Raw genomic sequence first — 27698 nt, 5'->3', positions numbered from 1 at the left:
GGCCACTATTAATCGTATTTTCTAAACCTGGAGAGACTCTAAATCGTTTCAGATATTGTGAAAGACTGGATCGGCTGCGTGTCGCAGTTAAGAACAAACGACGTGGAAAATCGAGCATTGGGGACATCTTGCTACACGACATTGCCCGTTCCCACGTCGCTGATGTGGTTAATACAAAACTGGCAAAGTTCAAGTGGGAAACGCTGCCACATCCCTCATGCAGCCCAGTCCTGTTGCCTTACGTCTTCCACATTTGGTAAAATTTGAAAAAAACTGCTCAAGGGAACCACATTCGTGTCGGAAGATGACGTGTAGTCATTTACAGATTTTTGAGGCGGCAACTCAAGGAGTTTTATGAGACGGGAATCACGCGACTCGTTAGTAGGACAAGTGTCTAAATACTCATGGTGACTACTTTTAAATAAAGTACCCCGTTTGTCATATATTTGTATTGGCTCACTTTCATTTGACTCGCCCTCGTATATTTTGCAGAACTCCTGCTTTTTATATGTACGCTCTGTTGCGACTATAATTTCCGAGCAATTACTCGCAATACACAACCGGTGACAGCTGCTCCTGCTCAATACATTCTAACAAAGGACAGCCTCATTGAGATTTTCCCCTGGTCGTTGCATATGTACGGTAATGTAAACAAGGTTGTTGAATGACAGATATATATATATATATATATATATATATATATATATATATATATATATATATATATATATATATATAAACGAGAAGAAAGGGGGTTAACCGAGGGACCCGATATTTATTAGTCATATAATGAGAAGCCAACAAACACTGACACCACGGACAACATAGGGAAATTGCATGTGCTTAATAAATGAAATAAAGTCATGATAAATTAATGGAAATTAAAGTGGATGAAAAAACAACTTGCCGCAGGTGGGAACCGAACCCACAACCTTCGCATGTCGCGTGCGATGCTCTACCAATTGAGCTACCGCGGCGGCGTTTCCCCACCCACTTTCTTGGGTATTTATGTGTACTAGTAGAACCCTGGGAGTGCTAGCCAGCGCCACCACTCACAGACCTTGGCGGCGGACGTGGAACGTCTTTTTTCATCCACTTTAATTTCCATTAATTTATCATTACTTTATTTCATTTATTAAGCACATGCAATTTCCCTATGTTGTCCTTGGTGTCAGTGTTTGTTGGCTTCTCATTATATATATATATATATATATATATATATATATATATATATATATATATATATATATATATATATATATATATATATATATCATCCCTTGACTAAATTATAAGGGGAGGCCGAGCTGCAAAGTGAGCTCCCCACGAACGAAATTTCTGGCTACGCCACTGGAACAGCGTACATGTGCGGATAGCCTGTGCGCAAGTATCTCATGCATTCCTTTCCGAACGCGATATGCCTGATCGCAGTATTAGCTTAGCTTGCTCGTTGTAAACTTGCAAGATCTCGCGTTGCAACTCGAATGCGCCGCTCAGTGCGTACGACACAGCGGAGCAGCGTGAATGTCCCGCTATACGTATATATTCTGCAGACTCGCCGGAAGCTGCTTGCATCGTATTTCGACGATATGTGCCGAGGAGGTTAATTAATATGCGTACTTGAGTGGAAGATACGGGTTTCACTGGGCTGTGGCAGAGGTCTACACGGATGTGTAGTTCTGTGACTTAAGATGGCCCATCGCACACTAGATGTATTTTTGCGTAAGTATAAGCTGAGAAGAAACATTTGAATGCGTAGCTCGATGTTAAGCGTTTCTTTCTAATAGATGTTACCCATAGCGCAAATGATAATACTTTTCAATAAAGTCATAAATATAGACCCTCACGAAAGTGACTGATCATTCATTCTCCTCTAGATTCCGGTTACAAATTTTGCGATGAAGCTGTGAACGTACTCACACACAAAAAAAGATCAATAGTCACAATCAGACAACTAACCAGGAAGTACGAAAATGTCATGGACTTCTTTAATTGCCTCCGCTTACGGGCAGCAAGCGGTTCACTCCGCTGCTTGGCAAGACTGAGACGCATGTTCGAACAGCGCGACACCTCACTGAAAAAGTCATGGACACCCACCTCGAAGATGAGGACTTGCTCGTGTCTTTCGACGTATGTTCTTTATTTACAAGAGTGTCAGTTGAACTTGTCGGGTCACCTTAATTGCGAGCTGTTGCTGAGGAACGACCTCACGTTGGAGGAACGTACCCTGTTGACATGACGGAGTTCTGCAGCCGCCTACGCTTCTTCCTGAAAAATGCGTATTTTACGTACAACCGTACCTTCCACCACGGCCACTGGATAAAAAAGAAACATTGTTTTTCTTCTATCCGGCGGCCGTGCTTGTACAAACCGGCACGAAACGGCGGTGGGTGCTTCCTTCTTTGCATATGCGGCGAACCTGACGATGGAGACTGTATTGAATCAAGGGCACTGAGTTCCTTCGAACCTCGGCCTAATGCCTTCTCGAGGTGCGCGGACGACTGCTTTTGCGGTCTGAAGGGCGGCGTTCAGCGGTTTCTTGCGCGTGTGAACAGTATGCATGAGCCTTCCACATTTTTTCACCACGCGCTATGCCTCTATTATTATTATTATTATTATTATTATTATTGTTATTATTATTATTATTATTATTATTGTTGTTGTTGTTGTTGTTGTTGTTGTTGTTGTTGTTGTTGTTGTTGTTGTTGTTGTTGTCGCAATAGCAATTATATGGACACTACAGGCGAATTTCCGCCGCCGCCATCATAGATAACATGTGGCCGCGTGCCATGCGCTCTAGGTGCGAGCGAAAGCTTGCGGGGGTGTTCTGTGCGCATCGCGAACGCACGGCCGGACTTTTCCTTCAAGAGGGAAGCGAGCCTTCCTTACTTTTATTGCTTTCTGTTTCACCGGCCCCCCGCGGACTCCGAGCTGCGCGCGAGAGAAAGGACCCGCTCCCTCCGTTCGGTTCCTGGAAGTGACCCATGCAGTGACGACGCTTCGGGGTGTCGGGTGATGTTTTCCGGGCCTGGGGGACGACGACGGGGATGGAAACCGCGGTTGGAAAAAGGCGGGACGGGCAGACTCGCCCCACCGGCCCTAGAGACAGGACTACTTTCTCACGGGTTGAAAACTGAACGTTTTGTGTATTTTTACCTTCCTTTTTTGACTTTCTTAGTGTAATTAAAGTTTGTTATAAATGTTTAACTGCGTTCGACCCGTTATCTAGCTGGACAGCGGATGCATTGATCCCGTCAAGTGCGATCCACGAGGCCAGTATAGTAAAAAAGTGAAGTAGACTGCCATCGGCCGCCAACTCAACATCCGCCGCAGTGGAATACGTCGCACGACAAGACCTTCTGTTTCACCATGACATCCGCCTTCTGCAAGGACACGGCAACGCCTAGAAGTTGAGCAGCTGACGGCACACATGGCAATGACAAGGTGGGCTCGTTTCAGATTTCATCGCGCACTTTAGCAGGCTTCACCACATACGTACGCTTTGAGTGAGATACGTCGTGAAGCCCGCACGCCAAAATGGATCAGGACAAGCTGACGCCTGAACGCCTAAAATTATGACAGGAGAGCATGAAGCGTTTACGGCAAACATTAGATCACAGAGAGCAACTACGCGTTTCCATGAATGCTAGAGAAACGTATACGAAACGAGCCGCGAAGGGCACTGCCGGAGAATAGACGCTGCCTGGAAGAAAGTGGAGACCGCTATTACGAAAGATTCATGTGCGAAAGAGGAAGACGTCAACAGTGCCGCAACGCAGCTTCGTGCAAGCTATGAGCGCCACGAGCACGTCCCCGCCAGACACGCTACCTTCCTCGCCAAAACGAGCAGGTCTGAAACCCAGCAGGAATTAGAGCTTCAGAAAGTGATCGACGCAGATCGCTATGTGACTGTAAGCGACAAGTTACGCGAGGCTACAGAATGAGAACGCGACCGCTTACAAGAGACAGCGTCGCAGTGCTCTCTATATCGGCCCACTCCAGCGTTTCTTCGGGGTCACGACGATCGGGCTCGTCAACAATCAGCCTAGCCGCCGTGCAGGCACGCGCGCAAGCTGAAGCCGTCCGGGCCAGAGCAGAGTTTTTTTTTTTTTTTATTGCGACAGCGTGCCTTCTGGCATAAAGAAATGTTTAAACATGTAAATACACTCCGGATTCGCGGAGGAAGTCAAGCAATGTCCGGTGGTGGGGCCCCAAGATCCAACTTTCTACGTCCGGTGGCCGACCTGGGGGTGGTCCACAGCGAAGCAGGTGTTTCTGGCGGAGGGCATGTAGAGAAGGGCAAGTCCAGAGGAGGTGCCCAGTGTCCACCTCGCAGACAGGAGCGGGACAGAAGGGGCAGGAATCGCTCATGGAGGCACGGTACTGTGCCGACCACGACCAGGTTATCGCAGGGGTGAGGGCGACACGGAGGCGTAACCTTCGTAACAAGACCTCTTCCCAGCGCGCTAGGCCGCCGGGGAGGTCGGTGCCACACGGTGGGAGAAGTGCTCGCGTGGCGCGCCGAAGGTGTTCTTTTTCTGCGAGGAGCTTTGTCTCCGGAGAGATGGGGGCCTGTTGAAGTGGACGCGAAGGTTTGTTGTGGCTCGCTGCATCCACTAAGGCTTGTGTGGGATGCGCATTGCGACGTATCCATTGTACACGTACTGTAACGGATAATTTTTCCACTGTGTCCTGAATCTCCTGTGCCAAAACGCCGGAATTCAGAACACGCCGCAGACAACGGATGGCAGCTGAGGAGTCGGTGAAGATATCAATGTGTCTCCTAGATGGCGGAAGCAGCGGACAGAGGATGGATACTGCGTCTCGGATTGCCAAGAGCTCCGCCTGTGTCGACGGCCAGGCAGGGGAGCAAGCATACGAGCAGGTTGCGATGTCTGACAATATTTCAGGACAAGCGATAGCCGTGGTGACGTGATCATCACTCACACTAGCGTCGACATACGCTACATGTCTGCACGAAGAGCTTGCACTCGTAGCTGATGGGCTATTTGCTATCATACTCGACTCTCTAAAGTGGCCAATGGATCGTGTGTGTATGCGAGTCAGAGGCCGATTGTCCGTAACTTGCTGATAAAGCCATGGTGGTCGTGGCGAGCAGGAATCGCACGGTATCACTGAACCGTCTGCCATATACTTCTCAAGAGCTGCAGCTTCAGGGATATTATTGCACTTTGCGGAACGAGCTTGGCGACGCTGGTAGACCAGTTCGTCTAGCGTATTTAATTGCGCTTCGGCCTGGAGTGCGTGAATGGGTGTAATTTGTGGGAGGCCCGTAATAACCCGCATTGCTGCTCGATTGATAGATTCCAAGCGGTCCCACTCTGCTCGTGTCATGTGGTGAAACTGGGCTTGGTATATCAATCTGGGCTGTAGCACAGTACGTATGAGGAGGCGGGCAATGGTGGTTGTGGCACCACCTGACTTTTGAGAAATCCTACGGATGAGGTGCAGCATTTGGGATGTCTTCTGACGTGCTGTGCGAATCCAGGGGCCGGTGGAGCCGGAATCGTACAAGTCCAGGCCGAGGACTCGGAGTGAGTTGACGATTGGAATTCTGTTTCCGTGCAAGAGAAGGACGATAGGGGTGGTGTTGAACGCACGGCGGCCGCGCGCATTCGCGACCGGAAGCAGAGCCGTCTTTTCAGGCGACAACGTAAGTCCCAGAAAAGAACACCATTGATCAGTAATCGTAAGAGCGAGCTGCAACCTTGTGGCTTGAATTTGGAGAGACGGGTGGACAGTCCAGACTGTGATGTCATCCGCATAAATGAGTGCGTGCAGGTCAGCAATGTCGCCCAATCGCCATACCAAGGGTAGGAGGCTAATGTTGAAAAGTATGGGGGCCAGCACTGACCCTTGCGGTACACCGCGATGTGGGCGAAAGGATCCCACATTCTCCTTGTTGATGCGTATGGCGAATTCACGAGATGTAAGAAAGGTGTGAATAAACTTGCATATGTGGGCGGGTAAGTGAATCCAGTGCAGCACTTCAACGAGGGCAGCGTGGCTGACGTGGTCGTATGCTTTGTGCACATCCATGCCGAGCACGGACCTCACTCGGGTCGATCGGCCACCAATCAAAACCATAGAGGACAAGTGACCTAGGCCGTCTTCTGCGCCAAGGTGGGGGCGGAAGCCAACTTGCGACGGGTGGTACCAGTGATGTACGTCTAGCCACCACTGGAGACGGTTAGCCACCATGCGTTCCAACAATTTCCATAATGTACACATAAGAGAAATTGGTCGAAGATTTGATATGTTGTCATGAGGTTTGCCGGGCTTTGGGATGGCGATTATAGCTGCTTGCAGCCAGTGCTCCGGTACTTCTCCTGACAGCCATGCAGCGTTTAACGAATTAAGAACATCTTCCAAAGTGGCTCCTTCTAGGTTTTTAAACGCTTCATAGGTCACGCCGTCAGGACCCGGGGCCGTCTTCAATTTGGCTTGGTCTATTGCAGCGAGAAATTCAGCCACCGTGAACGGAGACTGCATCCCAGCGATAGCGTGAGTTGATGGGAGTGCCCCTGCACTCGGCGGAAGCGTAAATGGGGCGGAGACCACAGGTGGCCGCGTATCATAACCGGGAAATAATGCCTGCGCCATGTCAAATGCAAAGGCGTCTGCGGTCTTGCCAGACGCGAGGCACGCGCTGGAACCTGGGTCAGGAGAGCGTCCACCAACTTCCATTGCTCGGAACGTTCTCCAAATTGAGGCGGCGCTGGTGGTTGGACCTAGCGAAGAACACCAGGCCAACCAGCGTTGACGTGAGAGGCGGCGTTCGTGGCGTCTAGCTGCAGCTGTCAGCTGACGGTGGCGGAGTTGAGCCTCCACGGAATCTGGGTGTCGGCTGGCTTGAACCTCCGCTTGGCGACGCTGTGCCCAAAGCTGCAGGAGTCGAAGATCTGGCGCCGGACGAGATTCCTCGACCCATGACGTTAAAGTGGCTGTTTTCATCATCATCATCATCATCATTTATTATTCCCTTAAGGGCCCCATTTGGGGTATTACATAAGGGGGAGGCAAAACAATAATACAAACATCGAATGAATAGTCATGCAGAAAGCAAAAAGACAAAGGCAACAACTGAAAAGACACTAGAAGAACAGGTTTTTGCATGATTAGCTGCAAATATGGGTGGTTAGTAACTCTCGAAATTTCGAAGGGTTTCGCTCTACAACAATGGATTCCGGGAGCGAGTTCCATTGTTCTATTGCAGAGGGAAGGAAGGATTTGTTAAAAGCGTTTGTAGAACCATGAAGGCGTTGGATACATAAAGAATTGAATAGACGATGTGATGAGCGAATGGGTGGAAATAAAAGTGAGGAACGAAGGTCAGGAAAGTTATAGTACAATTTATGGAATAGGCAGAGTTGCGAAATTATGCGTCTTAATGCTAAAAGGGGTAGACCAATGGATAACTTTAAGTTAGTAACGCTGATAGTGTTGTCATAATTCGATAAGATTGTAACATTGGGATGGGGTCGCATAGAGGGGCAAGAGCGTCCCTTGATAACGAAGCACGAAACGTGTCCCATTCGATCACCCTACATTGGCGACGGAGGCGGTCAGTTTTCTGAGGGGCTAAGCCGAGCCGAATGGGATGGTGATCACTCCCCCAGCAGTCCGGTTCCCGATGCCAGGTAACTGTCTGATGGCCCAACCACCAGGCCAGGTCCGGTGAATACGCTGGCATTCGTGGGTGGGTGCAACGTCGTGTAGGCATGGATACGTCATTAATGAGATTAAAGTTGTTCTGGGTGAGAGTATCAAGGAGGAGACGTCCACGTTCACTAGACACATAGTACCCCCACTCACGGTGAGGAGCATTGAAATCACCGACGATGAGAATAGGACAGCCAGGATGATGCCGACGAAGCCAGGTGATCCACCCTAGACGAAGACGGGGCGCCTGTCCCGAGTGAGGACGCACATAACACGACACAAGCACAACAGCACACTGAGAGAGTTGCACCTTTACAGCCACGACCTCTTGCCAGGCAGTGCACCATGTCACCATAGGTATAGCCGTCTGAACGAGGGAGGTACGAACATATATAGCTGCTTTGCCTGGTTTATCACCCGACAGGCACGCACGGCGATCTGGGATGGAAGGTGTTGCGTAGCTAGTAAACCCCGAGATTCGAGGAAGAGAGTTCTGCTCCTGCAGGAGGAACGCCCAAGCTCGAAGTGAGCCCAAGCGAATGCGTTCTCGGAGCTCGCCAACCTTGTTAGCGAGACCCCGACAGTTCCACTGAATCACATATGAAGGCGGGTTGGAGGCCATTGTGGTAGCCATCATAGTAAGTGCTCCGCAAGGGTAGCAGTTAGGGCCTGTAACTGTTGCACAACATAACGCAGAAGCGATGCCGGGTCGGAGGCGAGTTTAGGCGCAGGTTCACGCACAGACGCAATACCTGACGCCGGCACTGGTGAATGACATTTATGAGGCGTTTGTGCCGCCGATGACCTATTTGTTGTCGACGAAGTGTTCGCAGTGACAAGGCGGTTGCGGCGAGAGTTGAGTTTGGATAGTTCCGTTTGCAATTTTTCGATGTTGCGATCGATGTCACCCAATTCCTTTTGAAGTTCCTCCTGGGCCGTTGAAGACGCACGATGCCTGTGGCGAGTCCGGCTAGTAACATCGCTGTAAGTTGCCTGAGGAGTAGATACCCCCTTAGATGATGAGGGGTCGTCTTCCTCGATGGCTTCATCCTCTTCTGTTAGCGGAGCGAAGCGGTTGGGAGACACCAACAGGTCCTGGGTATGTGGAGTAGGGCGAAAAGTGCGAACGCCGCGTTTACTTTTCTGAGCCTTACGTTTCGTTGGGCAAGCGCGATCCGTTATTGAATGGTCATTGGATTTGCATAGACCACATCGGAATGCTTGGGAGGTGTTTGGCTCATTTGTCTGCACCGGAGCCGGGTTAGGGCACGATGCACGCATGTGGCCTTGTTGTAGGCACTGGTAACAGTATACTACGCTTGGGCGGTATGGACGAGGTCGAAGGACGCACCCATTGTAGATAAACCGTTTGGGTGGGGTAGCGGGTCCGGAAACTGTTATCAGGCATGTGCGACCACGTCCTAGGTAGCGGGCTAGCAGCACATGATGAGTGTCACAAGTCAAAGTATCACGTAGAGTTTCCGGCGGTTCGTCGGGATCGACCCCTGTTACCACGTAGCGAGAGATGTCCGTGCCAGAGAGCAGGTATGCTTGAACGGGCAAGACGCGTCCACTGGGAAGGGTGATTGCTGTCAATGTGCACAGGGCACACACTTTCTCTAAGGACGGCACCCACACCGACACCGTGTTGGAGGCCCGGTGATACGTGTAGCCTGAGAAGCCCGTCGCGGTGACGCAAGAAGCGAGCGTTTTCTGAAGGGTCGTCGTAGGGATGTCTTCTATGTTGTAGCCTTCCTTTGGACGGATGGCAACTTTGTACGATGCAGGGGGGCTGTTAGACAGGCGTTCCGGGAGAGCATCTGGATTCAACAGACACGGACGCTTCTGGACAGTAGCACCTGACGAGGCAAGCACTGGAGACGCGCCCGGTGATGCAGCGTTGCACAGAGACGCCTGTGTTCGCGGGTCCCCTACCTCGTCTTCCATCGACTCTTCGTTGGTGGCGGTAACCGACTCAGCAGCAGGAGTAGTCGCCATGATCTCCACAGCTAACTGCTGCCGCAGCTGCTCTTTCTTGCGCGGCGTTATTGCGCCTTGGCGGGAACGCTGTTCACGCGATGAGGCGGCTAGGCCTAAAGCGCTCTGACTCACTTTAGGCGACGCTGTCTTGCCCCCGGGAGCATCCCGGGGGCCGTCGATGGCTCGGTTCGGTGCCACAGGTGGACTGGCTGCGAGGAGCGGCCAGAGGTGGCGGAATTTCACAGTTCCAAAGGGAAAAAGCACTTCAAAAGCCGGAGCTGCAGGAACACACGTCCGACGAAATCAAGCGCTTGCAGCGCCCCCCCCCCCCCCCCAGAGCAGAGTTTGGTCGCAGAGAGGCCGCGATGCGTATTGAGAAGGCAAGGATTGAGACTGAATTTGAAGTTTTGCAGCATGAAGAAAAAAACTGGCTGTGGCTTAGCTAAGGTTAAGCCCAGGATGCGAAGCATACTAGCCTTTATTTTAACGCGACAGCGTTAAGGAGCTCGTGTCGCAGAAAAGCCGGTGTCGTCGGCGTCGGCTCAGGCGTGCGGCGCTTGCTCAGGCTGTTACCAACTCAAGACACTCGTCGTCTTCCCCCACAATTCAGTTTGGAGGCAAGTTTTAGATTAGGCGACGCAAGCGGCTTGCGTACGCAAGAACTAGGGGCGACAGCACTGCGCATGCGCAGACCCGTACGTCTCGATCTGCGCATGTGTCTGTGCATGCGCTGTGCTGTTGCCCCTAGTTCTTGCGTACGCAAGTGGCTTGCGTCTCCTAATCTAAAGCTCGTTGGGGCCCGCTAGCGCTTGGGACCACGGCTCTGCGCATGCGCAGTACCGTGGCCGCGAGCGCTAGCGGACCCCAACTCTTTCGTCCCCCTTATCTAAAACTATCTAATCAGTGTGCTGCATTCGAAGGCCAGCTGACCGAAGGTAACTGATGGTTTCGCGTGCACTGTGTTCTCGTGCGTCTAGTTAGCGTTGAACCGAGGGGCAGCACGAATGCGGGGGGGGGGGGGGGGGAGGAGGAATACACTCGCAGTTGCTGTCACTCTTCATCACTCCAGCGTTCTGACAGTGAGTGTCCGCGGTCGTTGAGTGACATGTGTTCGTCATTGCCTGTGAGCGCGTGACAACCTGCGAATGTACACAGCTGTTTAATGCAACCGATAAAACGAGTAACATTACTTCGTATAGCTGTCTAATAGTTTGCTATCGATATCAATGCTTAGCCTGTCCAGCGAAACTGTTACTTATTATTATTATGTCTATTGACATCTCCTTCGAAACGGGATGGCGACAAATAGCTAGTCACCTAACTTGCTTGAGCTAATTAGGAATTATATAAATACATAGCAGACTAGCATCTTTCTCTCTTCATTAAGACCTCCGTCTACATTGTACAGTTACCCAGATATACCTGCAACGACTCCGATTCTATCAGTCTCTGCCTTGCTTTTTTTGCCCCCAGTATAGTCTAAACGTATCTTGCGTATCTCCGCTGCTAGGCAGTTAGTGCTTCCATCGGCTTTGCACCCCCCGCGCTACTGGCAGGTGGACGTTGCCTGGGGGTCTTGCACAGCTGGGTGAATATCCCGAGTCGTTTCCATACATTTGAAGAGCGAACGAGTACAGCGTCAGAATTCCACCCACTGTAGGAAACTCTGCGCTTGACGCCACAGCGTCCTCGCAATCTCCGTTTCGCATGCGCGCGTGTGCATACGTACACGAGTACACGCGTCTGTACCACGTCGGGTGTCCCCACGCATTCTCTCCGTACAAGGAAGGCTCCCTCGGTCCGGCCTGAGTCAACGCGCCCCTCGGGGCGAGAGCTGAGAGACCTTGAACTTAGCGCCGCTTTCCACCTGTATACCGAAACGTCGCACTCTTCGTCGAAGCGCGTTAGCGGCTGGACAGTCAGCAATGTAGGCGAGCAGGGAGGGGGGTGCTGCTGTAGACGTTGGCACCGCTTGTCGTCGCAGTGAGACGCCTACGTTAGTATGCCGCATTTTCCACGATACAGTGAGCCCTCCTTCGGCAGCCCCGTTTCTAGGTGTTTTGGCGCCCCATGCGCGTGGTATATAGGCGAGTTATTGCGCCACTCTTCCAATCTGGTGCCATTTTCGGTGTGTCAAGTTGAAAATTTTACAGGTCACTTTGTAAGGTATTAACAATTTTAATGAAGAAGAAAAGAAGATTAGCACATACGTTTCTGGGTTTTCCCGTGAGCAATCAACCATAAAAAACGAAGCAATGAAAAATTCACAACAGCATCATACTATTCGTATCAAACGTTGATCAACGTTGCCTTTGCCCCACTATAGTTGAAGGTGCCGGTCTACCGGTACTTGTAGAAAGGACGCGCATGCCTATAGTTTCTTTTAAACAAAGTTATTCCTTTTTTAAAAATAAATTGATAGCTTGCTGACTCACGTGTGCCCTCTTGACTTCACGTGTCACCTCAACCACCTCTCTGATCTTTGTGCTGGAAAAGCACCGAAGCGTCATTTCTATGGGAGTGTGTGCATAGTAATTTTTGAGACTGAGTCGAATGCGGATTGAATAGCGCCAGAAGCAAATCGAATCGAACATCGAAACATTTTCTAATAGCGTTCGAATAAAGAAGAGACATGTGTAAAACGATGTTCACATTATACGATTCATAATGTTAGCAAGTCTGTGTCATCACATTACATGCTATGAAGTGATGCTATGAAGTGATGCTACGTTATGACGCACAAATGGAGCATTTGAGACACGTGAGTAGTTTGTTCGTATCCACAGGCTTCTTAAGAGAGTGCGATTGATTGCTGCGTAGCCGGTCAAGTCTTTCTTCCTGAGCCACGTAGCTTGTTCCACTACGCAAGTTCTCATGGTTTATGCCTAAATTATATACATGTCTGCGGGGATTACACTTATCGTACTTCTGCTACAACTGCACGTTTGATTGCTCAAAGCTGGCGTCTTTAAATATTCGTATTTACAAATGGTGACTATTGGATTCAGGTTCCGAATTGAATAGGGCGCTATTTGATTCGTGATTCCAACGTTTCGAATACTGGAACATGCCAAATCACTTTTTGCTGGCTAATGTGATGCGTAGCTTTCGATGCTTTGCACGGAGTTGGTGAGATAGTATAAAGGCTTGTCCCACTCCGAATTTCTGAAGGCAAGCAAGCAAGCCAGCAAACAAACGAAAAGAATACGCTTTGTTGCTTGCGTCCGTGGACAGGTCGCGCGTCGTGATAATCGTGATTCCAATGGAGCGCTTAAAACTTTGCAGTGTTTTATAGCTTTTATTTCGAGCATGGAATTTCAAATTTCAAGGGCGTGAACAGACAAAGAGAGAGAGAGAGAATGGTAAGTGAAATGTAGGGAGGTTACCAGGACTGATCCCAGTTAGCTGTACCCTGCATGGAAGTGAAGGGGAGTGAAAAAAAGAAGAGAAGAAGAGAAAGTCCAGCGTTGATGTCACCGATGCTGTTAAAATTATCTGCACTGCATCGGAGACGGCTGCGCAATTCGGGGTCCACCACAAATCGAGGCAGCGTTCTCGTGGCCTTCTGAAGCTGTGGTACGCGAGACCATGCATCGATCGTCCCAAGATCTTGTCCAACTAGAGAGGTCGTCCGGCTAGCTGGTTTAGAGCACTGTCGATGGCAATCCTTCCACCGACGGTGTTCTTCCAGTTTCTTCGCCGCCGCAGGTATATCGCATTTCCGGGCACGCGTACAGTCCGGAAAATATGGCGGAAATAACGTACCAATTCAGTTTTTCCAATTATATATTCCTTTTTTTGCGATTCGTCAATGGTCCAAGCAACGATCGCAACTATCGGCCAGTCGTGAGGGGTGGATGTCGAGAAAGCAACAGAATCGAGCGAAACGAATCGCTGCAGCACACTGGCGTGTATATTTCGGAAAACACGGTACCACGCGCTGCCCTTCCGTGCACTGCCGCCCATGTATACGCGCGCGTGTGTGTCGCAACAGCGCGGAGGTGCCGTATATTGCATTCGTGAACGTGGCTGTTCTCTCCACATTGGAGAGAGAGAGAGAGAGTTAAGGACTGGTGAAGTTAAGAACTAGTCCGTGTAGGGCACCGCGAGCTTCCCCCTCACACGAAAGCTGTCACGTTCGTTCTTCTCTGCCCCGCGCGTTGTTTTCAAATTGTACGCGCGAAGCCGGTCACGTGGGATGGAGTTCGAGTGAGGTGGACAGCGAATCGCCCACAAGTTACAAGAGCAATGTGCTTACTGCCTATTTCATTTGTGGACCGTGGAGGAAGGGAAGAACGAGGGAGAGGCGTAATCCGGTACAATTGAAGCCAGATAGAATTTGATTGATAGATAGAATTTAGATAGATAGATAGAATTTGATAGATAGATAGACAAATTTTGAGGATTGCATGGGTTTCGAAGTGCGCGCCATCAAGGTGGCGGTAAAGGCGCACTGTTATTCCATTTACTTTTTCAAGCGAAGCTTGTATTGCCTCGCTCGTGTCGGCGTCGGTGTTGCCGTGCGAAAAAACTCCAGCCGCACGAAAACGAAAGATACTTGGCGGGCTGCGGATTCGAGCCACCGACCTCAGGGTTGCGAGACCACCACGCTAACCGATTCAGCCACTGTCGGTTCATCATACGCGACCTCTAAAGCAGGGCTTTATATACATGGAGAAGTAGATGCCCAATCACAGGCGTCCTCTCCTTCCGGAGGAGGGAAAGGGTGTGATCGCGTGTTCGCTCTCCGTTGCGCCCGCCGTTTCCCGCCAGTTCAGGCCGGGCAGTTAGATGGGGAGGTTGCGTTCGGTTCGTTCTGCCGAAGAGCAGGCTGCGTTGAAGGAACAGCAGCGGAAGCGGTCCGCGCGTCGGGCGTTCGGCCGAAGAACAGGCGACGTTTGTTGAACGCCGCCCGGAACTCAGTCGCGAAAGGGTTCGTCGTCGACGTACCGACCTCGCCGTGAGGGAGCGCGAAGCCGAGGCGTTACCACAACGAAGAGCCACGGATCCCGAGCTTAGCCTGCAACCCTCTTCAGAGTACTGAAAGGGCGGTCAATTTTTTCACAATGGGCTCTTTTATGCATTGCAAGACAAAAGTAACTACAACCCTGATGTATCTCGTCGTGCACTTTGGCAATGAATATCTAGAAGATCCCATGCCATCCACAGAAATATTTTCAAGCGGGTATACCATGCAAATTCACCGACTGTAATTCGTAAGTTGCAATACATTCCGCTAAGCAATCATTTAAAAAGGTGAATTAGAGAGTTTGCGACAGTTAGTATCATGTGTTTTGATTTCTCGTGCAAATAATGTCCACCTGGACCGTGCATGGCATGCATGCGTTGAAGAACATCTGGTGGTCAGAATTACTCCGGTACCTTCAATTACGGCGTCCCTCCTATATTACCCTTCTGTGCCAGTTTCGGTACGCCAAACTCCAACCGTAATTTCATTTCTAGGGATCTAGCGCACCATAGGCGCGCTCGGCGCACGCTCTGTCTAAAAGACAACGGGCGCAACAGCAACATGCAGCGGCCGCCCTCGCACTCCACAATGAAGACGAGACCAGCCGTGGTTGCTTAGTGGCTATGGCGTTGGGCTGCTAAACACGAGGTCGCGGGATCGAATCCCGGCCACGGCGGCCGCATTTCGATGGGGGTGAAATGCGAAAACACCCGTGTACTTAGATTTAGGTGAAAGTTAAAGAACCTCAGGTAGTCCAAATTTCCGGATCCCTCTACTACGGCGTGCCTCATAATTAGATCGTGGTTCTTGCACGTAAAACCCCATTATTTAATTTAACAAAGACGATAAATGTACAATGAACGACCCATATATTGTATGTTTCACAGGAACTGATCTCTAGACTGTTCACAAGCATTTCGGGAGAACGCCTGCTTCTTGGCCAATCCCCCATAGTGGGTACGCGCCACTCTCGAGGCCACAAGACAAGACAAGACAACTGGTGGGACGACGACGAAGTGTTTCTACCATAGAACGCTTGTACCTTTGTCTCGCTTTGTTTATTTTCAAACTCTTGGAGCTGCCGCTCCCTTGTTGCGGCAATGGATGAAGAAGCCCTCGAAGACCTTCCTGGAGTCAAGCCATCACGCGGTGTCGCGTCCAGGAAACGTGGCAATGCGTCAAGTGACACGGACAGCGAGGCAACCGAGTTGTACTCGGACAGCGTCGACTCGTCGGACGACGATTTCACACTTGTCATGAGCCGAACCACAAAAAGAAGACTGCTACGGAGGTCATCGTCGCCAAGTGTCTCCACCGTGAAGACAACACCACAGCGCTGGCCGTACACCATGCTCTTCATGCCTGTGGACCCAGTGTCCAATCTGCGACTCCTAAACAGGCAGGTCCTTTCTGCTTTTCTTGAGGGAATCGCACCAAACGAGATCAAGGACGTGAGAATAAACTCACGGAAGAATGTCCTAGCAGTAGATGTTCTACACCGTAGTGCACTGCAAAGCCTACGGCACGTAACGGAGATCGACAAAGTACAAGTTCGATCCATGATACCTACAGGATGCAATGGCACTGTCGGCGTCATTTATGATGTCGATATTTCTATACCAACCGACGACTTCCCTATATTAATAAAGCCAACTACCGAAGGCACTCTTATCACGCACATCACAAGACTTGGCAACACACGATGCCTGAAGCTGTGGTTTGAGGGAGACAGCCTTCCCTCACACGTCAAAGTTGGCCACGTCCGCCATCCAGTCCGCCCATACGTACCGAAGCCCCTGCAGTGCTACAAATGCTGCAAGATGGGACACGTAAAAGGTGTCTGCAGGAATAACCTCGTGTGCCCACGGTGCGCTGAATCTCATTCAGCAGATGCCTGCCGCGCAACTGTGTTGAAGTGCCCTAACTGCCATGGTACTCATGACGCCTCATCCAATGATTGCCCGCGGGTGAGGAACGAGCGAGCAGTGCTCAAACGTATGGTACGGGACCATTCAACACACAGAGAGGCTGCCGCTACTATCAGGCGACGACGACATCGCCATCGAAGAGCATCACGAAGAGTAACATCGACTGAAAGATATACACCATCATCTTCCGGCAAAGCGGCTACCGTATCAACGCCGACTTCCACAAAACAGACACTGCGAAAACGAAGAAAGGGGCAAGACTCGCACCTTCTGAAGAATGGCCAACACTTCCACGAGCACAACCTGGATCCGAGTCACATCAAATTGCGCCGTCCTCAATGACCTCACGAACCGAGGATGCGACGACGACTGAGGATCGCCAAGTCATAGTGATGCTGAAGTCACTTATGGACGCCATGCGCATTCTTCTGAGCAGCATGAAAACCCCGTCGGCACAGAGCGCACTGCAGGTGCTGGACACCTTGAGTCCGGTGCTTGCGCCTCTAGGGTAAAACCACGGCCCGAAAATTGCCGTCGTTTCAAGAGGAGGTCAAGAATGCATCTGTCTTTCAGTGGAACGCCAGAGGGCTTAAGTCACGCATGTCCGACTTCAGGCAGTTTGTATTTACGCACCAATTCCCCATTATCGTGATTTGCGAGCCCAACCTGACAGCTCCCATCAGGCTGTCCGGATATGAGTGCTTTATGTCCTCTGCCCACGGAGAATGCAGCAAGGTCGTTGTGTTTATACGCCGTGACTTGACTTATGTACAGTGCTCACGGAATGAAACGCGTCAATTTAGGGCTAAGTAATGCGCATACTTTCGTTTCAACCGGCTGCAGTTCGTGTCACATCGACGTAATTCTGGCGCGTACACTGACATCAGAGTCCTCGTCACCTTTGGTGACCAAATTCCTAGCGACATGACAAGGTGCTCTCGCGTACTTTGCACATAAGTAGGGTTCTACTGAATGCTCCGTGTCCCATTTCATTCCGTGAGCACTGTACATCACACAGTGCCTCCTGACGAAGCAAATCAATACGTTTGCTTAACAGTGAAGAAGAAAAAGCTCACGTTCACAATTCTTGCAGCTTATTTATCTCCAACAAGCCGTCTAGATTGTGAGCGCTTACGGGGAATATTGACATCGACTCCACAGCCGTGGGTGCTCACTGGGGACTTTAACGCCCACCATTACCTATGGGGAAGCTCCAAAGTGAACTCTAGAGGCAGAACGTTGGTGTCCTTTGCCTATGAACTGGAATTTTGCCTGTCAAACGATGGAAGCCCTACTTATCTGCGTGGATCAGCGTATAGTAGCTGCTTGGACCTTACCTTCGTTTCACGTTCGCTTTCGAGAAGAGTGCACTGGTTTTCGGATTTAGAAACGCGGGGTAGTGACCACATCCCCACCTATTTGAAGATCGAAGGTTTGACTATCTCCAAGTCTTCCAGAACCGTCCAGTGCACCGATTGGCCTAAATACAAAACAATAATGGAAGACTTTTGTCGGGACGGCACCTCCTATGACCTACAGGGCGCGATAAAGGATGCCATACAGACAACCACGCATTTGCTTTCGAAGAGTTCTTCCCGCACCGATTTCGACATCGAACTAGCGAAACTTCGAGCGATTCGCCGTCGTGCGGAACGAAGATATAGACGCACGAAGTCCAATTATGATTTGAGATTGGCTAGACGAACACAAAAGAAAATACAGCGTCACATGAACAAGCTGGCTTCGCGACAATGGGTATCCTTTTGCGAGTCCGCGAAAACCTTTGTCGCTTATATGGAGGACTGTTCGTGGCCTTCGCACAACCGTTGGTCAGCGTCACCCGTTCAAATCTCTGGCACTCCATCTACAATGTAGAGATATTGATGTCGCTGAATCCTTCTGCAGAAAGATTGCTGGCGAAGCAAATTCCGATAGAACAGGTACGGGAACGCTCGACCATCCACCGTTCTCACGTGATCCCCGCATGGAATGCCCTTTTTCTATGGAAGAACTAGACGCTGCGCTGGCTTTGTGCAGGCGTTCTTCAGCGCCAGGACCTGACGGCATTACATACCGTGCCCTGTGTCAGCTAGGAGACCACGCTCGGAAGGCACTCTTGCTCCTGTACAACGACTCCTGGCAGACGGGTACGGTTCCGCAAGAATGGAAGTCAACTCGCCTCATTCCACTTCTGAAAGCTGGCAAGTCGCCCCTGGACATTTCCTCATACCGTCCGATAGCACTTGCCAGCTGTGTCGGAAAAACAATGGAAAGAATGATTTTAACACGTCTGGAATGGTACTTAGAGTACTATGAAATCTACCCAGATGCTATGTCCGGCTTCAGACGTGGCCGTTCGTCAACAGACAACGTTGTTGACTTGATAACATTTGTGCAACACCAAAAGGCCCGTAAGCGACTATCTGCTGCTCTGTTTCTAGACGTTAAAGGGGCTTATGATAATGTCACCCATGAAGCCATCCTTAGCACGTTAGAAGCCGTCGGACTTGGTGGTAAGATGTATATGTGGGTGTGCAGCTACTTACAGAGGAGACCATTCTATGTAGACACAGAAAATGGCCCGACATCCGAGCATTACAGCAGCCGAGGAGTCCCTCAAGGCGGAGTGCTTAGCCCGACTCTTTTCAATCTCACCCTCTGTGGATTAGTTGACAACCTGCCAAGCACCGTACGCCTTTCCATCTATGCGGACGACATCTGCATTTGGACATCAAGCGTGACACGACTTCAGCTTCGCGCTCGGCTTCAGAAGGCTGCCACAATGACATCTTGCTACCTTCGTGAACAAGGACTTGAAATTTCATGCGGAAAGTGCGCAATGGTGGCATTCACGAGGAAGCCAATGTCTGGTTACGGCGTATCTATTAACGGACAACTTATACCATACAGCAGAACTCACAGATTCTTGGGAGTCGTAATTGACAGAGACCTGTCTTGGACTCCGCATGTCAATTACGTAAAAAAGCGGCTGACTGCTATCTGTCACCTGTTCAGCTTCCTTGCAGGAAAAAGTTGGGGAGTATCTGTACACGCTATGTTACAGCTGTACATGGCGTTGTTCATTGGATTCCTGAGATACAGCCTGCCTGCAATATCCAACACCTGCAAGTCTAACCTGCGTGCGATACAGTGTATTCAAGCCAAAGCCCTTAAGATATGTCTTGGGTTACCACGCAGTGCATCAACTGCTGAAACCATTGCCCTTGCGCAGGACTACCCAATCACTACGCACATTACCGTTGAGACAATGCGCATGCATCTCAGGCATAATGCCAGGACCCCTTCGCACCACTTGGCGAGCCTCACAGCTGCAAGGCCCTGCTCGACATTTAGCGGCATTGTCAGTGCACATCGTGCGTCGTTTACGTCAGGGTACGCACCTGCGGCCAAGCCAGCGTTTCCTCCGTGGTGTTTGAGCCGTCCACAAGTACATCTAATGATTCCAGGACTACAGAAGAAGACAGATTTACCGGCCTCTGCTCTAAAACAGTTGACCTTACTTCTTTTGCATGAAAAGTACAGCAACCACGTGCACATCTATACCGATGGATCAACTACGTCATGCAGTTCCGGTGGTGCCGTGGTGGTACCAACGCGAGGAATGACACTGCGGTTCAAGACATCGCATGTCACGACCTCAACGGCGGCAGAACTAACGGCCCTGCGTCGAGCCCTGGAATTCATTGATTCGGAAAGACCCAGAAAATGGGCTGTGTTCTGTGATTCCAAACCGGCATTACAGTGCACGCAGTCAGTTCTCCGACACGGATGTCATGACCAATTGACATACGAAGTCGTGAAACTTCACCATGACGTCCAACAAAAAGGCCACGAAGTCGTTTTTCAGTGGGTGCCTGGCCACTGTGGAATCAGTGGCAATGATTGCGCCGATAACGCTGCTCGCACAGCTCATCAAGAAGAGCACAGCGTTCCGATTCCGCTTTCAAGGACTGACGCTGCAAGGCAGCTTCGACACCTGGCACGTAGCCTCACAGTGACCGAGTGGAACTCGCAAAACTTACGACTGACACGACTACATCGACTAAACCCCTCCCTGCAGCTCCGACCTCCACCCGGATTTCCTCGACGTGAAGCTACGCTTCTCTGTCGCCTTTGGTTAGGAGTGGCCTTCACAAAGGCATACTCTACATTAATTGGAGTGACTGACAGTGCAGCATGCGAGGTCTGTGGCTCCGAAGAAAACATCGACCACCTGCTGTGCCATTGTCCAAGATATGACCTAGAGAGACAAGAACTTGCCAAAGCTTTCCAAAAACTGGACAATCGGCCGCTTTCTGTGCAGGTGCTGCTGGAACACCGCCCCCATCGCCCGTCGGCCCATAAAGCAGTGAAGGCACTTTTGTGTTTCTTAAGGATGACGGGCTTGTGCGTCCATTTGTGACTACCAATGCAATTTCTGTAAGGCCACACACGTCATCGAACTCACTACAATTTCCTTCCCTCCTCTCTCTCCCTGTTATCTTTGTTTTCCCCCTTTCCCATTCCCCCTGTGTAGGGTAGCCAACCGGACGTGATTCTGGTTAACCTCCCTGCCTTCTTCTTATCTCTTTCCCTCCTCGGGAGAAACTGCGCACATCAGGAGTGGTCGTCGAATCACATCGGTAACAACCTATCTTACTGGGCCGAGTGCAAAGTCACGTGTTGGGGTCGACTTTCTGGTGAAAAAAAAAAAACGAAGGCGATGGTTTCACGGCGAGTTGGCTTGCGAATGCTGGCTGCGTACTGTTACGGTCTCTTCTCGTATAGTTTATTTCCTCGACCATGTTGTAGATATTGTCATGACGACGGTATCATTAAAAGAACATTGTGAGGCTTTCTGCACAGTATATTTTGCGTTTTTTTTATCCTGACAACTCTAATAGAAGATGTTGCGCGGCTACCGACTTATTTTTGCTCAGATTTTGCAGCAGTACTACATAACTTTTGGCCCGCGTAGTTCAGTGACGTTTGGCATCCGCTTGCTCGCTTCCTACAGACAGTGAAATCAGTCAACCCAAGTCTTTGAGCATGGCCTCCGAGATCAGACGGTTCGCGCCACTCACTCCCTGAAGCGCAGGTCCCCTCACCAGTATTTATGTAGAACATGCGCTCAATCGTATCATTCGCACTCGTCGAAAGTCACTCACGTTCCTACCGATGCTCACCGATACATTCACTCGCCTTCATATATATATATATATATATATATATATGTCGCTTCTGCGACACGTGCTGGCACCAATTCCCTCTCGCCTCAACTACCACTCACATACATAGCGCACGTTCACCTACAGTCGCCTTGCGCGTTGATACTTATGGCCAATTAATATCTCAGGCATCGACTCCCGTTTGTATTAACGTCCGTCCACTCGCATACCCTTCGTCATTCACGAACCGTCTACCTTACGTCTGTGAAATTAGTGTGGTTAGCGTACGGCGTGAATGACTATACTGACTCATGTTCAGAGGCCCTTTTCTGTTGCAGCATCTTACCCCGATCGAGATGTGAGATCATGAAATGGAAAATTGCCATCCACCCCAATGTAGCACGAAACTGCAATGTACAACCCAACGGGTTTCTCAGAAAGAAAGCGTCGCAGGTTAAGAAAAATTCATCCCGTTCCGCGATTCGAACACGGTACCAACGCTTTTACAGGGCCGGTCTCTCTGCCATCTCAGCTAACCAGGAGGCTAGCAGATCGCATTGCGAGGGAGAATTAATCGACAACTCGAAGCCCAGGGACACTGAATGTGGGAAATCACTTATGCGGAATCCCGCGAGGTGGAGGAAGTGTCATGAAACGGAAAATTGTAATTCGTCAGAATTTAGCACGACGCTGCTATGGAAGCCCATTGAACCTTCATGCTACATTTGGGCGGATGAGTGAGTGAGTGAGTGAATAAATTTTTATTGGGTCCAGCAAAACGCGATAAAATGCGCACCCGGCTAATCCCACGACGGGACTGACAGATCTAGTCTGCCGGCCGGATCGCGGATGCGCTGGACGGCCGGGATTTGGTCCTCAAAGACGGGACTTAGCAGGAGCGCCTCCCACTCTTCCTTGGTGAACTTTGGGCCCAGCGACCCGCATTCCCAGAGCATATCAGGCAAAGTAGCAACCTCACCACAGACAACGCAATAATAATTCCGATAAATCTCGGGATATATGTTGTTAAGGGACGCCGGATTTGGGTAGGAGTTCGTTTGCAAGAGTCTGAGCGTGACCGCCTGCGGCCTGCTTAGCTTAGAATGAAGCGGCGGGAAAACCCTTCTCTCTAAGTAAAATAATTTAGTAAGTTCATTGTGCGTGATAGGAGCGCCTCTGTGTCCGGGGAGAGAGTCGCCCGATCCAAGGGCAGCGCGGTCGGTAAAGCCACGCGCAGCCTCGTGGGCAGACTCGTTGAGATTCAGAGGAACCCCCTGACAATTTTCCCTTTCATGATCCTTTCTCCACCTTGCGGGATTCCGCAGAACCGATTTCACCTAGACAAAACACATTGATTTCACACACACACAAAAATCAAGAATCTTACTGAACAATCCGGACAAGGTATGCGGTCTAGTTGCGAAGTCTGAGCGGAAACAAAGCAGTGCTAAAATGCACAAGTGTGCGACGCTTGGACTAGTTGGTTCATCTACTTCACCGTGGCCTTCGACGGCAGAACAGAGCAGATAATGGAGGCAGACAAAAGGAACAAAAACATGCCGCAAAGCGCGACTAACAATTGAAGTATTTATTGTTATGAGACCAAAATACATTGAAATAACCGACAAACGCGTGAACGTGAGTGCATTATCGCGAGAACACGCCGGATCGCAAAACGAAACAGGAAAGATGCTTAACAGAGGAACAAAAAGAAAGCGACTAAATATGCCACGCACAAAATTTTTTGTTTGCTATCAAGGTATATGTGTGTGACAACTTTATTGTGATACTTATTTTCTAGTTTGTGCGAAGGATGGAAGGCTTAGGTTCGTCAAATGTGCCGTGTTCTCGAGACTACGCGATCTTACGTTCATGCGTTTCGTTGCTATTCCTGTTTATTTGCTCCCATTACAACAAACCCTTTACTTGTTAGTCAGCGCTTAGTGGTGCGTTCTCATTTTTTCTGTTTGTCTTCGTTTGCTGCGCTGTTTTCCTTCAAAACCAAGAGCTAAAACATGAGTGCTAAGCGTAAAACCTTGCTTGATAGAAGTTGATAGAGGGAAAACGAAGGAAACCTCTACCATGCCTCTACTATGCCTCTACTATAGTGCGTAGAATATACCTCTACAGTAGAGATTTGCTATATAGACACAACATAGAGTTACTATGAGACACAAGACCTAACGTGGCGCGATCTGTTTGCGAAATCTGCGCTACGTACTAGTTATCACGGTGCAGTGATCATGCAAACAAACCACTTCAGCACATTAAAATGTTGGTGACATACACACCTCTCACAAAACACGGTAAGTATTATGGGCGCTATGGTGCCTTTCAAACATTTACTGCGCAAATATTAGCGATAATAATCAGCGCTTGAATCTGGCACTTTTGACTAGAAGGCCGAAAGTGATGTCGCTGTCGCGTCTCAACCGATGCACGTTGAATATGATTACGCGTTCTGCCAGTAAATCTTAATTCCGATGTAAGATGTTGCCCTTTTTCACATTTATTCAGACTTAGCAACGACAGAAATGCCCTGAAAACTGTAGATCTTACCTATCTTACTTAGGCGACACTGCCTAAAAAGCCATTCCTGCCGGCCGGATACAGAAGTAGTTTTCGGCATCCAAGTCAATCTAGTGTGGAGCCTGTGACGAAGCCTGTAAAGTTTACGCGGTAGTTTCGTTTATTGTTCAACTTATTTGAGCAGCAAGGACCAAAGATGACAAGAATACGTAATATTTTCAAATTTCGCTTACTTCAAACTCTGTCTTTTGTTACAATAGTGCAATTTGTAAGCCAGCGCTGGTTCGTCTGGTTGGATCCGGTTTAATCTGGTTTCCAACAGGTGCTCATTAAAGGTATTAAAGGCCTACAGAGACGCCGTGGGACGCCATAGTAGTTTCTGCTTCGAGGTGAGTGGTAGATTTGAGCTCTTCGCTGTTATTTGCACGAGAGACCTAAGACACGAACGTGATTACGGTTAAGATAGCATCTATAGCCGCAATTCAGAGCGTATCTTTGTCTTCGCACCTAAAAAATTAAGTTTTTTTTTTTGGCAATGGTGACGCACCCGCGCTGTGAAGTTTGATTTGAGTCTTCGCTAATAAAGACTAGTGGTCTTCTCGTCATTTTTGCCTGTTGGCGGTCGAAGTGAAGGTACACAGAGTAAGAGACTGCGAACCAGATGCGGCGTTTAATTACACAATGATTTTGCTAGCTAACCCTCTTTCCTTCCAGTGCCTCCGCCTACGGGTCCGACAGTTCGTCAGTATCGACCACATACGCCACGTATCGTCTCGATCTATTCGGTCAGAATTTCTCACATATCAGCGCTCCGCAACCCTATCCGTACGAGAACTGAGTAAACTTGGATATTGTGTCATGTTCAGATTGCATGTGACATATCTGCAAAAGAAGAGACGAATTTCGCTCTTGTTGAGGCCTCTGCGGACGCAACAGAAGGGTCAGAGACCCTTTTGGTGCATTTTGCTGAGACAAAGTACCGCTGATTTTGCACGAAAGACTGAATTAAATCGCAATTTTTTCGCTCCAGTGAATAACATATATACACATGGCACACGATTGCGAATACTTAAATGTGCGCTAGACGCACCTGCGTTCAGGTTAGTGCACGCGACTTGAATGCCCTTCTGCAGCTGAGTACAGGTACTACGCTACCTAAAAACTGTAATTATGTGAATTCACCTTGAGTCTGAAACCAACTCACGCACATTTCATACGTGAATTATTGGCACTTTGAATATCTTTGTAAAAGCTTGCACGGTCATTTTGGAAGCCGGCATGCTTGTCGGGGTAGCTTTAAGTGTGTTTAATTTCGTGGCGTTACCCGCCGTGGTTGCTCAGTGGCTATGGTGTTGGGCTGCTGAGCACGAGGTCGCGGGATCGAATCCCGGCCACGGCGGCCGCATTTCGATGGGGGCGAAAACACCCGTGTACTTAGGTGCACGTTAAAGAACCCCAGGTGGTCAAAATTTTCGGAGTCCTCCATTACGGCGTGCCTCATAATCAGAAAGTGGTTTTTGGCACGTAAAACCCCATAATTTAATAATAATTTCGTGCCGTTATTGCTTCTTTGGTCGTGTTTTAAAAATCGATCATATAGTTTGAAAAGAAGTGCAGAGTCTGTTGACGTCGAAAGTGGACATACATCACCGATATTTTTTTTTTTAAATTTTTCTCCTGACAATTTGAAGCAAGCAGGAGTGAATGTTTGCATGCTTTCTAAGCACTGCCATCATTCCTTTGATGGCTTTTACCTTCCTTAGCTTCTTAATCTGGTGTAAATGGTACGATTACATTATCAAACACCTTTTTCATTTAATAAAATATTACATAATAGCATAAACATTCGTCTGACATGTGAAGTACATGTAATTATCCTAAAAATTGTTTCTCATCATATATCCAGCTCGATTTACCTCAGCTATGACAGTAGATAGAATAAATCAAATGGACAATAAAAAAAAATTGCGGCTGCATTGTTCACTTATGTCGCATACTAACAGTATACATCCTTTCATCATCATCAGCCTGTTTTATGCCCACTGCAGGACAAAGGCTCTCCCTGCAATCTCCAATTACCCCTGTACTGCGCCAACCCATTCCAACTAGCCCCAGCAAATTTCCTAATTTCGTCGCACCACCTAGTCTTCTGCTATCCTCTACTGCGTTTTCCTTCTCTTGGTACCCATTCTGTAATGGTTATCCATTCTCCAACGGTTATCTAACCAGCGCATTACACGACCTGCCCAGCTCCATTCCTTCCTCTTGATGTCACTTAGAATATCGTCTATACCCGTTTGATCTCTGATCCAAACTGCTCTCGTTCTGTCTCTTAACGTTATGCCTAGAAATCTTCGTTCCATCTCTCATTGCGTGGTCCTTAACTTGTTCTCAAGCTTCTTTGTCAGTCTCCAAGTCTTGACCCCATATGTCAGCACTGGTAAAATGAACTGATTGTACACCTTCCTTTTCAGTGATAATGGTAAGCTTCCAGTAAGGAGCTGGCAATGGCTGCCATATGCGATCCAACCCGTTCCTATTCTGTGAATTTCCTTCTCATGATCAGGGTTTCCTATGATTAATTGATCGAGGTAAACACACTCCTTCACAGACTCTAGAGGCTGACTGGTGATCCTGAACTCTAGTTCATTTGCCCGGCTATTTGTCATTATCTTTGTCTTCTGCATATTAATCTTCAACCCCACTCTTACACTCTTTGTTAAGGTCCTCAATCATTTGTTGTAACTTGTCTGCATTGTTGCTGAAAAGAACAATGTCATTGGCAAAGCGAAGGTTGCTGAGATATTTGCCGTTGATCTTTACTCCTGAACCTTCCCAATTTAATAGCTTGAATACTTCTTCTAAGCACGCAGTGAATAGCATTGGAGAGAACGTGTCCTCCTGTCAGCCCCCTTTCTTTATAGGTATCTTCCTGCTTTTCTTGTGTAGAATTAAGGTAGCTGTAGAACCTCTGTAGGTAATTTTCCAGGGTATATACGTAAGCGTTCTGTACCCCTTGATTACTTAATGCCTCTATGACTGCTGGTATCTCTACTGAATCAAATGCCTTTTCGTAATCTATCTAGGCTCGTAATCTAGGCTTATTGTACCCAGCGGATTTCTCGATAACCTGATTGATGACATGGATGCGATCCATTGTAGAGCGTCCCTTCCTGAAGCCAGCCTGTTTCCTTGGTTGAGTAAAGTGCAGTGTTGCCCTTATTCTATTGGAGATAATTTTTGTAAATATTTTATGTAATACTGGGCGTAAGCTAATAGGCCTATAATTTTTCACATCTTTAACGTCTCCCTTTTTGTGGTTTAGTATAATACCTTTTACACCAATCAGAAGCATGTTCCGAAAAACAGGCTCTGCTGTCACCTGGCAAAGACTCTGGGCATTTGTCATTAAACCAACAATTCAACCAATGTTAATAAACA

The 27698-nt window shown here is 49.0% G+C and overlaps 1 protein-coding gene across 1 annotated transcript in view; it reads left to right on the top strand.

Moving 5' to 3' along the window:
* Positions 1-24970: 24970 nt before the first annotated feature.
* Positions 24971-27698, top strand: part of LOC135920378 (uncharacterized) — a 69379-nt gene continuing 66651 nt past the window's right edge. Inside the window, exon 1 of the mRNA XM_065454630.1 lies at positions 24971-25042. The gene's annotated coding sequence lies outside the window, so the exon portion shown is untranslated. The remainder of the gene's footprint in view (positions 25043-27698) is intronic.

The sequence above is a fragment of the Dermacentor albipictus genome, chromosome 10 (assembly GCF_038994185.2).
Source record: "Dermacentor albipictus isolate Rhodes 1998 colony chromosome 10, USDA_Dalb.pri_finalv2, whole genome shotgun sequence".
In the NCBI taxonomy this organism is placed as follows: domain Eukaryota; kingdom Metazoa; phylum Arthropoda; class Arachnida; order Ixodida; family Ixodidae; genus Dermacentor; species Dermacentor albipictus.
The sequence above is the reverse complement of the archived record's forward strand: the minus strand, read 5'-3'. Positions and strand labels throughout refer to the sequence as shown.